We start from the raw sequence: 14,052 nt of genomic DNA, 5'->3' as shown, positions 1-14,052 counted from the left end.
CAATCTTACCACGAGCAATTACATTTTGCTGAATTTTATGAACGGTATGGCAGTCTCAGTAAGAAAAATCAAACTCTGAAACCAGATTAAAAAAATAAAAATGAGAAAAACAAACAAAAACCCCTCCAAATTGGTCGCCAAGTTGGTGACAAAACTTGGCGACCAAAAGCTTGGCGATATATCGCCAAGTGTTTGCCAAGTTATAACACCACTTGAGTTTGCACAGAAATTAACAATGATTCCCTCCCCCCCCCAAAAAAGCTGTAAAAGACCCCTTTTGGAACATCCGAATGCAACCAAAAAGGAAGGTGCACAACTAGACCCCACTAGAAGTCTGCGTACCAAATTACACCTTTCTAGGACATACTGTTTTTGAGTTATGTGAGATACATACGCGCATAGACACATACGCACATACATACCTACACACAGACGTCACGAGAAAACTCGTTGTAATTAACTCGGGAATCGTGAAAATGGGTATTTCGGGCGTCTATACATTCTTAAGTATATATGCACTTGTGGTCGGTCGAAAACAAAAAACTCAACATTCATTCGGGGGTTTGTGCAAAATGGAAATTAAAGCCGATTTTTGAGTGAAAATTTTTTCGTGAATGCAATACTTCCTATTTTGTAAAAGGAAGTAATAAATACATAAATCAACAAATATTTATTAAGAGGAGTGAGGGAAGATTAGCCAAAATAAGATATTAACATTGTCTACTGAAACGTTTTGATAAGGAGCACAGTCAGTGGCGCAAACAGGAATTTTGAAAGGGGAGGGTCCGAATACCCCAATACGCCGTCAAACATATTGACTTGATTTTGTCGATTCGTGAGAACGAAAAGCAGTAAAAAATAAACTATTGAATAAATAAGTAGCATTTTGTAATGAAATATACATAAATAAAATAAATTTCCAGAAAGCAAAACCATTTGTGCTTTTGTTTTTTCTCATAGTTAAAAAATGGATTCAGCAAAGCAAATTCATCGTTGTAGAAGCACCATCATATGGTTATAGAAGTTCATAGAATCTCATTTTAATCTATAAATACGAAACTAAAAACATCGTTATTTTAGTGTATTTAATTATCATCATCATTCTGCTTCTTTTAGGGCATTTGTTATAGGAAAAGTTCGCAATGTTTTTGAAAACCTTTTACCATGATTTTATGTTTTCACTTATTAGAACTGAAATTATTGTTACCCTTGTCTGAAAGTATTTTACGTACATATTACATAGAATCATAATCGATCGAGAGAAAAAGCAAGACCTATGGCAGGGGTTTGGGCCCCCTGGACCCTTTCCTTGTTTGTGCCCCCGAACAGTCTTCAGTTTCCCAAATAAACCATCTGCATTATTTTCATCGGTCATTTTTTTTCAACCTTCACAAAACCTCGTTTCGAATTTGACACTTCCGATTTGAAGTGTGAGCATGAACACCAAAATGGCAACAGGTAAAGGTTTGTCGTGGTCACTCTGATGTGGGATTGTTTTCAGAGGGCAGCTCCTGGGGGAGATCAGGAAAGTTGTTCCACTTATGCAAGCCCTAGAGAAAAAGAAATGGAAAACATTTTTTTCCCTTTGCTCTTCTGCATTAAAAAACAATTGCGCATCTGCTTACAGCAAAAGCGTTTTATGACCTCTGACGGAATACACACAATGGAAAAGTTTTCAGTTTAATGGTGTATTTCTGGAAGGTATTTTCCACCTGGGCACATCGTTAAACTGAAAGGAAAAATCGCGATTTGTTTTTGAGCTGATTAGAAAACAGTAAAAACGATTTAGCGATTAGATTTTATATTCAGTCATTTCAATATAAACTTGTTCCATTTTGTAAAATGACCTACAGAATTTTTATGGTTACTCTTAAAGCAATGCCGTAAAAAAACTCTCTCTGAGTTTGTCATTTTAGTTTGTCTCATCACGGTGTGATAACTCTGTTCAAGCGTTTCACAGAGCAAGGCCGACGAGAGGTCATGCCAGTCAAATCTAAAACTAGAGGTCAGGTCTTTGGAGGGGCCAATAGGGGCTTGGAATCAGAATAGCGCAGAGGAATAAAACTGTTTTCATTCTGAAAATTGAAGCGTGCAAAAATATTTAGTGATCAATAAGGATGAGCAAGAACTATTATTAAATTAAAAATAGAAGAAAATTCCTGACGTCACACAATGGTTCAAAACGATAAAAAAGCGGAAAAAATTCAATAACTTTGAATATTCTCAAAAAATGCTTTGGAAAATTGTTAAAATTGTTGGATGATAATATTTATCTTCATGCTTGCTGATCGAATTCACTGCGAAACCCCGATTTTACGTCCCTTGAATCTACGTTTTCCCCACATTTTAAGTTTTTTATTATCAAGTCCCAGTTTTTCCGTACAGTAACAATATTAATTTAACCCGGATGAAAAGTTTGTTACTTATGAATTTCCCGCATTTTACGTTTTCCCTTGGCAGTTAAAAAAAGAAAAAAAAGTTTTAAAATTAAGAAAATATTTTCTCTCTGTGCATTTTTAAACATAATCCACTCTGTTGAAAGTTAATCCATGAAAACAGAAACGCTTCTGCTCCATCCGTAGCTGACCTTATGGACTGTTCGGCCGCCAATGAAGATGAACAAGAAGAAGAGGAAACAACTCATCTCTACTTTCAATACTGCATTTAAGAGCTTAATAATAGTGAAAGACTATTTTTTTTTTTATCACAAAGACCAGGAAAAAACTTTGCAAAGTGTCCCAATCGTGGAAGATGCTGTATTTACTTTGGATTCAATAACTCATTATTACTGACTATTTTCAACCTAAACGCTCGAATTCGTTACTTACTGTGTTACAATGATCTAAACTGGTGTGTACAATAATGTTCTTTTCGTAAAATATCGCATTTTTAACTTAATTTATCGCATTTTATAAGCGTCATCGTAGCAACCTTTATTACTATTTTTTTTCCTTATCTGGTTTTTGCTTTTTATACATTTCTCGTATTTTACGTCTTTCCATACTTGATGTTTTTGGATTTGAATTGACGTTTTCCCATATTTTACGTATTTTATGTTTGATTCAGGGTCTCTGAGAAATGTGAATTTGGGGTTTCTCTGTAGTTCAAATTCATTTCTGTTTTTAGAGAAAAATATAAATTAAATCAGTCGGATGCCACACGCAAGGTTTATTTATTGCAATTGATACCATCGAACAATATTTTCTGGCAATGTTGACAAACTGAGAACAGCTTAATACTAGAATGATTTCGAAAAGGAAATCAGAAATTTCAAACGTTTAATGATTTTCTAATTTCATTGTTTTATAAACCGAATGGTTATTTAACTTTTATATAGAATTCTGTATGAGTTTTAAAATTTTCTTTCTCATATGTATCTTCTTCAAAGCCAACGGGTCCGAAAATTGTTATTTTCAGGTTATTACTACATTGCATGTAGAATAATGCTAGCCATTAAGCCATAAAAACGTAAATCTGTTTTTAAAAAATCCTCCATATTTATTGATGAATGTTTCAAAAGCCCCAACTTTCGGAAACAGTAAACAAACGTTTTTAGGCTCTCCTGCAAAGTAGTGAAACTGTGACATACTTTTGTCTGGAGCATATCAAATTTGAACACCAATTTCTTTGATAAAAAAGCAATTTACCCCCGTCATACCATTGCGAGTTATTTTCTCACTTACTATATTGGTATTCGTTAAATAGCGAAGATCAAACAAAAACATCTGCCACGACTGCAGTCGCAGGTGGTCGCAGCTAAAATGTTGTTGTTTACTTACAGGAAGGATTAAACTATTGATATATGTAAATTTTAGCTCACCGGAAGCCGCCGATAAAAGTATATTCCACAATATTTCTCATTATATTTTTAAGGAAATAATGTTTTTTTCTTTCAGGTAGCTTTCAATTTTGATGAATTTTTAATTTTTAATTACGATGTAATATGCATCCTATAAGTGTGAAAAATCAATCAGAAATGACTTTTATTAAATTTTAGTCCTCCTTATTGAACGAATGAATTAAAACTGAAGTATAAGGCGTACGTTCGAAAAAAGTAAAAACATAATTGTTCAACGATCTCGGCTTATTTTTGTAAAAACGAATTTTTTTTCCAAAAAACTCTTATGGAGTAAGTTACTACAACTACAACTCAAGGGCTAAGTAATTACGACATGAAATATATTTTATCTTTAAACTTAAAAATTCCTATTTTTTCCGCCCTTGAACCACTGTGCGTCATATTGAGATAAACATCAAACAGGGGTCAAAGTCATGTAAAATTTTAATAAATTTAAATATTTTTTCTAGATGACATGGGAGATACAGAAAAGGAAAGTAATCACAACTAGTAAGATTTGCTAGTCGAAAAAGCAGAATCCGAAGGGAACAGCCTTTAAAAAATCTTTTTTATATGCTAAAATGAATTACAAGTATTTAATTTGTTAACAAATAGAAACTGGAAACAGATCAAGATATTAAATCATTGAGCTTTCTTTCGTTGTCGGTCAACAATAGCATCGTTACCAATCGCGTGAATGGAGGCTTAAATTGTATTTAAAATCTGCTAAATACTATAGCTCGAGTTCTATACAACATGGAAATTCCAAACAAATTTCATCAGACGCAGAAAATGTCGTTCTTTTAAACGGTATTAACATGATAAATGTGCAGGTGTGTTTTCGCTATCCAAATTGCAAAAAAAGGGCTAGTTTTTTGAGATTTTTAATCCATATCTCTTTTAGTTAAAGTCATATAACACGAGACCCAGCTAAAAGCAGAACCCTCTCGATCAAGAACCTTTTTGAACAAAAAAGAGTGATAAAAATGGGTTCATGTGTTTCGGAGCTGCGGTGCCTGAGTCAGATACACAAATACACAGACACGTAAAACCTATGACTCCTATTTCCTTTAGAGCCGCTGTATAACTAGTCGCCTAGCCTTCTCTGTTGCGTGTGAGGTTAAAAAATAATGGAACATATATAGTAAAAAGAAAAAAGACTGTACGAATGAGTGAGAGAGTAAAAGATATGATTTTCTCTTAAAGCCTTCAGGTGATTTCAGTTTAATTTTAACCATCTTGTACCTACTGCAATTTTCAATGACACTATCGATTTCTGAAAACGAAATTGTACAGTCACTATTCAAGTTACCCTACTTAAGGCCACTTCAAGGATAAAGCATCACGTCTTGCAAGCGAAAACTAATTTCGTTAAAAACTGAAAATTTAAAAACACAACAGGATAAAATTGCTTATTAATTTTAACTAGAAAATCGCCCATCATGGTATGGCGTGTGGAGATTGTTCCTATATTTGAACGAAGCATTTGCTTATTTGGTGATATTTTTATCCTTGAAATGTTAACCCTAGCTCCAGTGGATCAACACTAAATTCCAGAAGATACCATTCATTCATTGTTGGCCACTTTTTCGTTTCTTTATTCTCCTTAAATGACAGTTCTACCGGTAAAACAGCTGAGCTTGCGTTCGTCGAGCTTCACTGGTCGACCGGTGAGTAACCGGTTGCTAACCGCAGCGTTCTTGAGAGCTACCGGTTAACTGGTTGTTTCCGATGTCGTTCTATGAACCTCACCGGTTGATTTACCGGTAAACTGCAACTTAAGCTATTTGATTGGTTGAGGGAACCACGTGACATTTTTGACCAATTATAAGTAATTTTCACCTGCGTATTATTCGTCTGCGCAAGTAACCGGTGATCAACCGAAATCGTTCGATGAAGCATTGGTTCATGAACAATCGGTTAGTAACCGCTGACGTCATTGCTGTCACGTGATTTACCAACCGGTCGCTACCGGTCGTGCTCGTCGAACATAAGCTGAGTTGCATCTTCCAGTTCAGCTTTGTCAAAATAAAGCATTTTGTTGCATGTCAAACATTATCAAAAAATGTTATCATGCTGTGGCGCGAGTTTCATAGTTGGTGACGTCAGCGTTACTAGATCATTGAATTCGCTATTATAAGGACTGCTATTATGTTTTCAGATATGCAGTTTTGACAATCTGTGTAAGCATAACCGGAGGGGAGGGAGGGGGGAGGCAACGCAACTGAGATGGGGCCTGCCTTGGCTTTCAGCAGCTCTGTCACAGTATATTGACAGAACCCCCTGAAATTTCAAAGTGAAACTTGAGAACAGTTGCTACTGCGAAGGTGCGAAGGTAACATATAAAAATAATTGATTGCAGGAATTTTTTATGGTGCTGTGCTTGTAAGCTTATGTTAGCAAATTGTTTATAGTTCTGAAAAATCTAGTTATAACTTATTAAAGTACTAGTGGTACCTGCACACCTTTGCCCGTAATAGAAAATCAAAAGGTCTTTTGGTTTGCCAGTATATTTACAAATAATGCATGGTGAATTTTCTTGCCAATTGGCTTGCGCCCATGTTACGGTTCCACGTCATGATAATTTCGTAATTTACTTGTCCATCTTTTGATAATTTTGTTCTTAAAATTGGAATAGAAAAAGAACCACATCGAATTTTCGAAAAATCGCCTCGAGGTGCACACCAATGCTTTGCTTTATAATATATCACGTGACTTGGGGGTAGGCTTCATGAATGAAAGTTTTCAATCCCTCCATTTTATGTTTTCTCAATGATTAGTACTACTGAGCTGGTGCTCAGTAGTAGTAATTCCCTCAAAAGGATCCAACTAAAGGTTCAACTTTGATTCAACTGGTTGATAGGCAGCTTTTTCAAAAAGTTGATTCAACTAATCGCCTCGCTCGTATGTAGGAGGTCTGTGATTTTATCGAAAAATTAGGACGCATACTTTTTTACCATTAAGAATCCATTACACGGACCATATTGCGTGATTCTTCACAAACTTATTTTTTGTGAAACTGAGAAACATTTCTTTTTCAACGAAGGAACAGATATATCTGTGTAAGTGAATCTTAAATGGATGAAGTGACAGTTCTCTGGCATTTTTGGGCCAAAATAGAGAAGAAATAAACCCGAATTATGCAGCCCGACGAAGCGTTTGACATCACATCAACATGAAACCTGTGATTCTCACGTTTCCATTTGTGGGAAATGTTACTGAGATGGTATTGAAAATCCCTCGTAAAATTACTTCATGAAACTCAGTCATCTTTGATGGAACTAGTAAGAGCTATGCCCATTGGCTACTCTTAAGGTGTTACCATTGTTTCGGCTGATTGGTTTCTTGTCCACATTCTTTTATGAAGTTTATAATTAAAGGTTCATACAAGCAGGGGTGCCTACGAGTGGTAGGGGGGATTTTGGCGCTTGTGCCCTCTAAATTTAGAGGGGGGGGGGTTGATTTTTTTTATTGATTTAAATTTATTTATTGTTTTATTCTTAATTTGAATTATTTATTTTATTTTATTTTGTTTATATTTTATTTCATTCACTTATTCAGTTTGGGTGTTTGTGTGTGTATGTCATTGGCGTAGCATAGAACTTTTCTGATAAATTAATAACAATAATAATAATTAGAAATTAATAAATAAATAAATAAATAAATATATCTTAAAAAAATAAACTTGAAAAAAAGAAAGCTAAAGGGGGGGGGGAGAGGGAAGAGAAAATTTGGGGGGGAGGGGAGGGGGAATTAGCGCCATTGCACTTGGGGGGGGGGTAACCCTGCATACAAGTTGAAGACATATTTTATTTGGGAAAACGAACACTTACGAACTTACCAAGGGTCAATAAAATGATATGTTTCGGATTAGAAGAACTCATGTAAGAGGTACACAATGAGTTCCTAAGCTAGTGACTGGAACTACAGTCGAGCCCGCTTATTAGAGTATCGGTTAATAGAATATCCCGCTTATTATAATACATTTCAATGTACCAAACCAATGTAATGTGTTATTTTGATCCCGGTTAATGGAATATCCCGCTTTTTAGAATATTTTTTCGTGGCAAAATGGCTATTCCATTAAACAGGTTCGACGTAGTTGTGGTTTAAAATTTAAGCTACTACTTGCACTCCCAAATGATTATCTCAAAATTCATTTATTAAAAATTCAAATGACGTTTTCTTACAACTAACTCTCGCCGTCGAGATGGCGTAGTAGTTTTGCTTTGATGGCCTTTTACGTCCCAGTCGTGGGTTCAAACGTGGCTCTAAACGTTGGCTTTTCAAAATTCTGAAAATCACCATCTTCAGTGTCGTACGATAATGCACCATGTTAAATATACTTGCTCAGACAATTTCGGCTAAAATAAATTGTTCGTGTAATTCACATCGTGAGAACTCAGGTGCTTTATTTGGTGAGATACTCTGTGTTAAATTTTCTAAGTGATAATGGCTATCCGCAGGGCCCGACTTGTCGGTTTCCATGGGGTACTTGAAATTTTTATTGTTTCCTTTGAATGATCATTTAACATTTCATTAATATCTGTCATGCACAATGTCATAATTGCTTCAATTAACCTCTTCTTATGAAAAATCACTAATGGCAACTATTAATACTAGCAAAAACCAGTCACATCAATCATAGCTTACTATATACCTGATTTATTGCACATTCATTCGAACAGTGGCACATTTCAAAGATTTCCAGAAAACTGAAAAACAGTTCCAAGTATATTAGGGGAGACCAGGGATGGTTGGCGAACTTTCTTAACTTAATTTTTTTTAAGGTTGTAAACAAAGTAGAAATTTTTTTTTATTGCTTTGATAATCTGTATGGTATCAGAAATAAAGTCGTATTTTTGTTTTGACAGTACTATGCTTTGTCTATTTTTTACATAATTTTTTGTAAACCTTCGCAGAGTTCGCCCACTTGCACTGTCATGGGGTAAGTTAGCGAATTGAGAAAAACTGATATTGTACACAGAATATTTCACATAAAGCCTCAGTGATGCTTTAAATAAGGAAGTAAAACTTACCAAGGGATGAAAAAAAGCGAAATTATTATTGTAATTGCTCTAAAATTATATATTTTACACTATATGAAGGGTTTAAGTGATTTTAGAAGTAAATGCTGAAGAATGCAAACATTATTTGAAATGGAACTATTTTATTTGCCTCCGTTCTTCATTTTTATGTTTCTTTTGGATTTATATTCCTGTTCTCTGGGGTTCAGAGATTTCTTGTATGTTTTGGGGACTTTTTGTGATGATTTGCGTTTTTCTACTAAGATCCTTTCTTCCTGAACAATCTTTTTGACTTTTCAAAAAGATTGTTCAGGAAGAAAGGATCTTAAAGGGTAGGAGCATTAAAGAGTATTGCTGTGTAGAGACTCCTGTGTTTCCTTCCTTTTTTGATCTGACCCTTTCCAGCAGATCCAGGAGATTGGGCGTCTGACCAATCAACTTCGCATGAAGTCACAGTCCTGAAAAATGTTTGAATTGTTGAGAAACCCAGTTATTTTGAAACCATTCATTATCGGGCTTGCTTCTTGTGGAAAAGCAACTGTCGCCACCGTTGGTACGTCGTAAATCGTCATTGGTTTTCTTGGATTATTCACCATCCCAGAATCACAGGCAGAACTAACATAATTTTTCAATGGGCCATGCAGACTCTTATCAAGAGGCCGCAACTTATGGTTACAATGTGGTGGGAAAGAGAGTAGTGTTATTATTATTTTTAGTAGTGTAGTAGTTTCCTTACAAAACTCAAGCCCTTCTATTGACGTGGGAGTCGTAAATGTCTGGTAAGAGAATCAGAGGTTTTTGTTTGAACATCTAGTGTTTTTAACAAAATCAGTTAAGAAATTTGGAAACGTTTCAGCTGTCATCTACCCACTAAGCCCTAGTGCCCTTTAAATGCACTTAATCTTCCCTGTGGCCTTTACTGCCCCCCTATAGGCCTCCAGCGCCCACAAGGAGCCGTTATCGCTCACTTTGAGAAAGACTGCGCTAGGGAATGCACCATACACGCAGCATTACATCTAGTGCGGTTTTCCCATTGTTGTTTTTTCTCTTGTATTTTCTCATTTCCGGAAAGAAGTACACGTATGTTGGCAATTGTAGAAGCATGTCTATAAGAAATGATGAGCTCAAGAATAGGTCAACTAATGCAATTATTTCATTAAATTGACAATTTACAGAATTTTTTAAATTTCAATTTTTTAATGTTTTGACTCTAAAAGCTTAACTTGGGGTAAGTATGCGAATTCGCACACTTACTCCTAAAAAGTTTGCCTACTAGCCCCAACTTGTCGTATTGAAATCAAGTTACACTGGTTCAAAAATGGTTTCATAAAATATATCGAATAAGACGCCATTTGTTGCGTAGAAGCATGGGCTATTCAAAATTACTAAGTTTTGGTAAATCACCCTAATATTATACGTTTTATAAGAAAAGAACTAAAAATGAAGAAAATTACTTAACACTGCGAAATACAACTTTCTCTCGTGCAACACGTTTGGTTTGGCAGATTTCACAGAAAATACACTGACAGTAGCGAGGCATCTACGTGATTATGTGACAGCTCATTCAGAGCTGTCAAACCAAAAACGAGAAAATTATTTAACATTCGCACACTTACCTTTTCGCATACTAGCCCCGGTCTCCCCTACAGAAAAATTTCCTACCCCTTTAAATTCCATGCCCAGGGAAAGGACCTCGGGTGACCGTGCGATAACTATTTGAACCTTGATTGCAAAAAATGAGACTTGAATTTTTCAGAAATGAAGTAGGATTTGTCAGAAAAGAAATGCCCCTTCATTTCACTTGGAAACTCAAATTACATATCAGATGGTAGAAGCTTATTGAACGATTGGTATTTCTTTTCTCTGGTGTCAAAAATTCTTTTACAATCCGAGCCGAACTAACATACTGTCTGACCATCGATTACATGGAAAGGCTAATATCCGGTTTATAGGCGGAAATGGACGTATCTATTAGTTTATAGGGATGTTAGTTGGTTTGTTTCAGATGTGCACTTTTGCCTCCCCATTATTTAGCCTTTGTTTTGTAAAAATGAAAATTTGCTCACAGCAACATTTTTTAAATGTTAAGTACATTCGATCTTATATTCTCACGGCAAAAATTAATTGATTTATTTATTCACAACAAAATTTTGAGCTTACCATTTTGGTTTTACGTTCCTGAACGAAATGAAAATATTTTATTTTCTTTTTGTTGTTTTCCATGGTAACTATTTTTGTTTCCCCTTATTTATTTTTGAGAATGCAATAAATGAATAAGGCACAAGTGACATTAGAAAACGCGTGCATCAAAATCCCATCGTTATTTTCCCTATTCCCCTGCTAGATTCATTCAGATGGAATCGTCTTAACTTGGCAGACTGCCAAATTACATACAATCCGTGGTCAAACAGTAACCAAGAAAGAAAATTTTTTAGAGAAGAGAAACAACAGTGAAAAAAAAAGCACAATTTCACAAAACGTGCCTACACGTGTTCCGGGGTCGCAAGAAATACATTTTCTTCATGTAAAAGAAAAATGCTCATTGAATGAAAGGAAAAGAATAGATCTCTTGGAACCTCTTATCTCTCCTTTTAGGCTAAATGTCTAAATTTTAGTTGTTTCAAATAAAAATGATGCTGCAATATCCCATGCATGTATAAACTAGATACGTAGTAAGAGGAAAGTAAAAAAATAAACGCCCCCAACCTTGGGAAATTTCTGGATCCGTCCTAGCTTATTTGTTACATTTCCATCCGAAAAGTATTTATTTATTTATTTCCTACCAGTGTTTTTTTCAACCTAAAAATTCTTTGAACTTTAAATGTATTTAAATTCAAAGCGAAACTTTCGATAATGCGTGGTAATTAATGTTCAACCTTGTACGAAAAGTTAAAAACATTGATAATCCAAAAAAGTCTTGTAAATGAGTTAAGCATAATACATTTTCATAGTTTTTCTTGAAACGGTTCACTTTTAAAATTAAAAAAAAAACTAAGTTCCTCGCTCTCCTCCCTTCAGCAACAACTCGACCCGAATTAGAAGAATTGATAGTTGCAAATGCTCCTAGAAATAAATTTAAATTTCTACACTTTTGATTATCAGTCGATGAATCATTTCTGGTTTTTCTCATTTATAATGTTTCAATTTAGTACTGTCAAGTCATAGATGACCCGTCAATGAGTGAGGGGAAAAATAAAAACAAACAGAAAATCTTCGAAAGTCGGATTATCCAGTTGCGGAAAATAGGGAATTCAGTATGCATTCTTAATTTTGAAGAAGTCTAAAAAGCCTGAAAATTTTCTTTAAACTTCGTCTGAAGTTTGAATTATCATCCTTAACTCTGAAAACGTCTTTAGACGTCCGAACAGTGAAACTGGAAAAGCATTATCCAATGCATGAAACTCATTCTGAATTTTAAAAAGAGATAGGAGGAAATGCAATTATCTTTTTACAACACATTTAATATGTACAACAGCAACTGACAAGTTTTCATTACCACCATCATCACTTTTTTCCTCTTTGATTACCATACGCGGTTGTTACGTGAATATTTCATCATCTTTCTCCAGAGAACTGCCGTTTTCCAAGAAGCGACAGAGTGGCCACAAAATGGCTGTTACGAAAGAAATGGTCCCGATAGACATCTCGATCCCGAAGTAACAGAGTTTCGCAACAAATTACGACTAAAACTCATCCAATAAATAAGTAATCCAAGTGCAGGTTCACTCAACCATCCACGGTATTGCACGACTGGCCTCGATTTCTCTTTCGATATCCACACACAGTACCTCGCCCGATCTTTATCGTTTTGGGGAGGAGTGAGCCCGACTCATTGAGATGCAATAACTGTTCGAGTGGAGAGTATCCCGCAACGAGAAGTTACAGTCATACAAGATTTCGTTACGTCTGAATATCGGTCAAAGGGGAAAATTAGCGGTCGTCAGCGGCCACAGGGCGACAAAATGGGGGGGGGAAGCAATTAAAAAATCAGCTGTGAATCACCACTCGATTGCCACCTGAAAAACAAATTAAGGGTCTTCAAGTGTACAAGAGGCATTAAGTTACTAGTAACGGCTTCTTCAACAAAATGCAGCCTTCAGAATTTTTCAGATATTTCCTACCAAGGACAGATACAAGGGAGGGGCGATGGGGACGATTGTCCCTCCCTTGAGGGACCCTGCCCCGGAAATTTTCTGAATTGAAGTTCTAAAATGCAAGTGTTGGTCCATTTTGATGACGTTAAAAAAAGGAATTGGGTTCCAATTTTCCTTCCGGAAACTTTTCAAATTGCGGTTTCAAAAAGACAATTTTAGACAATCTTTGGCGATGTCGGAAAAATTTTCCGAAGCTTTTTCCTGTGCATTTTGCAAAATTTTAAGTCTTAAAGACACGATTGTAGACATCTAGAGTATTCAGTAAAGAATGGGTTAATGACTATTCTCTGGTAATTTTTCGAAACTGAAGTTACAAAAAGCGTCATTTTAGAGAACCTTCGATGATCAAGAGGAGGGGGTGTCGAAACATTCGCTTGGAACTATCACAAAATTAAAGTTATTACATATAATTTTGGAATGTCTCTTTCAATGGAAAATCTCTATATTTTAGTTGTTATAGATAAAAATACTGTGGCAGCCTCCCTCGCCCCAAAAGCATATGTATAAATTAGATACGTAGTAAGAAATAAGGTAAAAAATCAACCGCCCCCTCATTGAAAACTTTCTGGATCCCTCCTTGTTTCCTACACTAATTAATGTGTTTAGGAATATTAATTTCAATGAATGTAAAAAAAAACATAAGAGGAAGAGTCAAAGTGGATTAATTCGAAGAGCATCCAGAGCTAAAGTGAATTAAGTCAAAATGAACTTCATCCACTTTAGCTGTGAATGCCACACACTTAAAAAATTCCGAAATGTCACTGATTACTTCCGTGTAACGTTTCGGGATTTCAAGGGTTTATACCAGTTTCTTGTAAAAAAGAAGTTCCATGAATGACGATTTTACACTGTGGTGAAAATCATTTTTAACCACCAGAGTAAAAATTAGGACCCAGGTAAAATGAGTTGGAAACAAGTATTTTTTATGTTGTTTTCCAATACGTCAAAGCTGGCTTTCCCTCAGATGCTCAAACCTTATAAGTGAAAAATTTAAAATTACAAAAAATAAATAAATAAATAAATAAAAATAAAT

Source organism: Uloborus diversus, chromosome 6 (assembly GCF_026930045.1).
Source record: "Uloborus diversus isolate 005 chromosome 6, Udiv.v.3.1, whole genome shotgun sequence".
Taxonomy (NCBI): Eukaryota; Metazoa; Arthropoda; class Arachnida; order Araneae; family Uloboridae; genus Uloborus; species Uloborus diversus.
The sequence above is the reverse complement of the archived record's forward strand: the minus strand, read 5'-3'. Positions refer to the sequence as shown.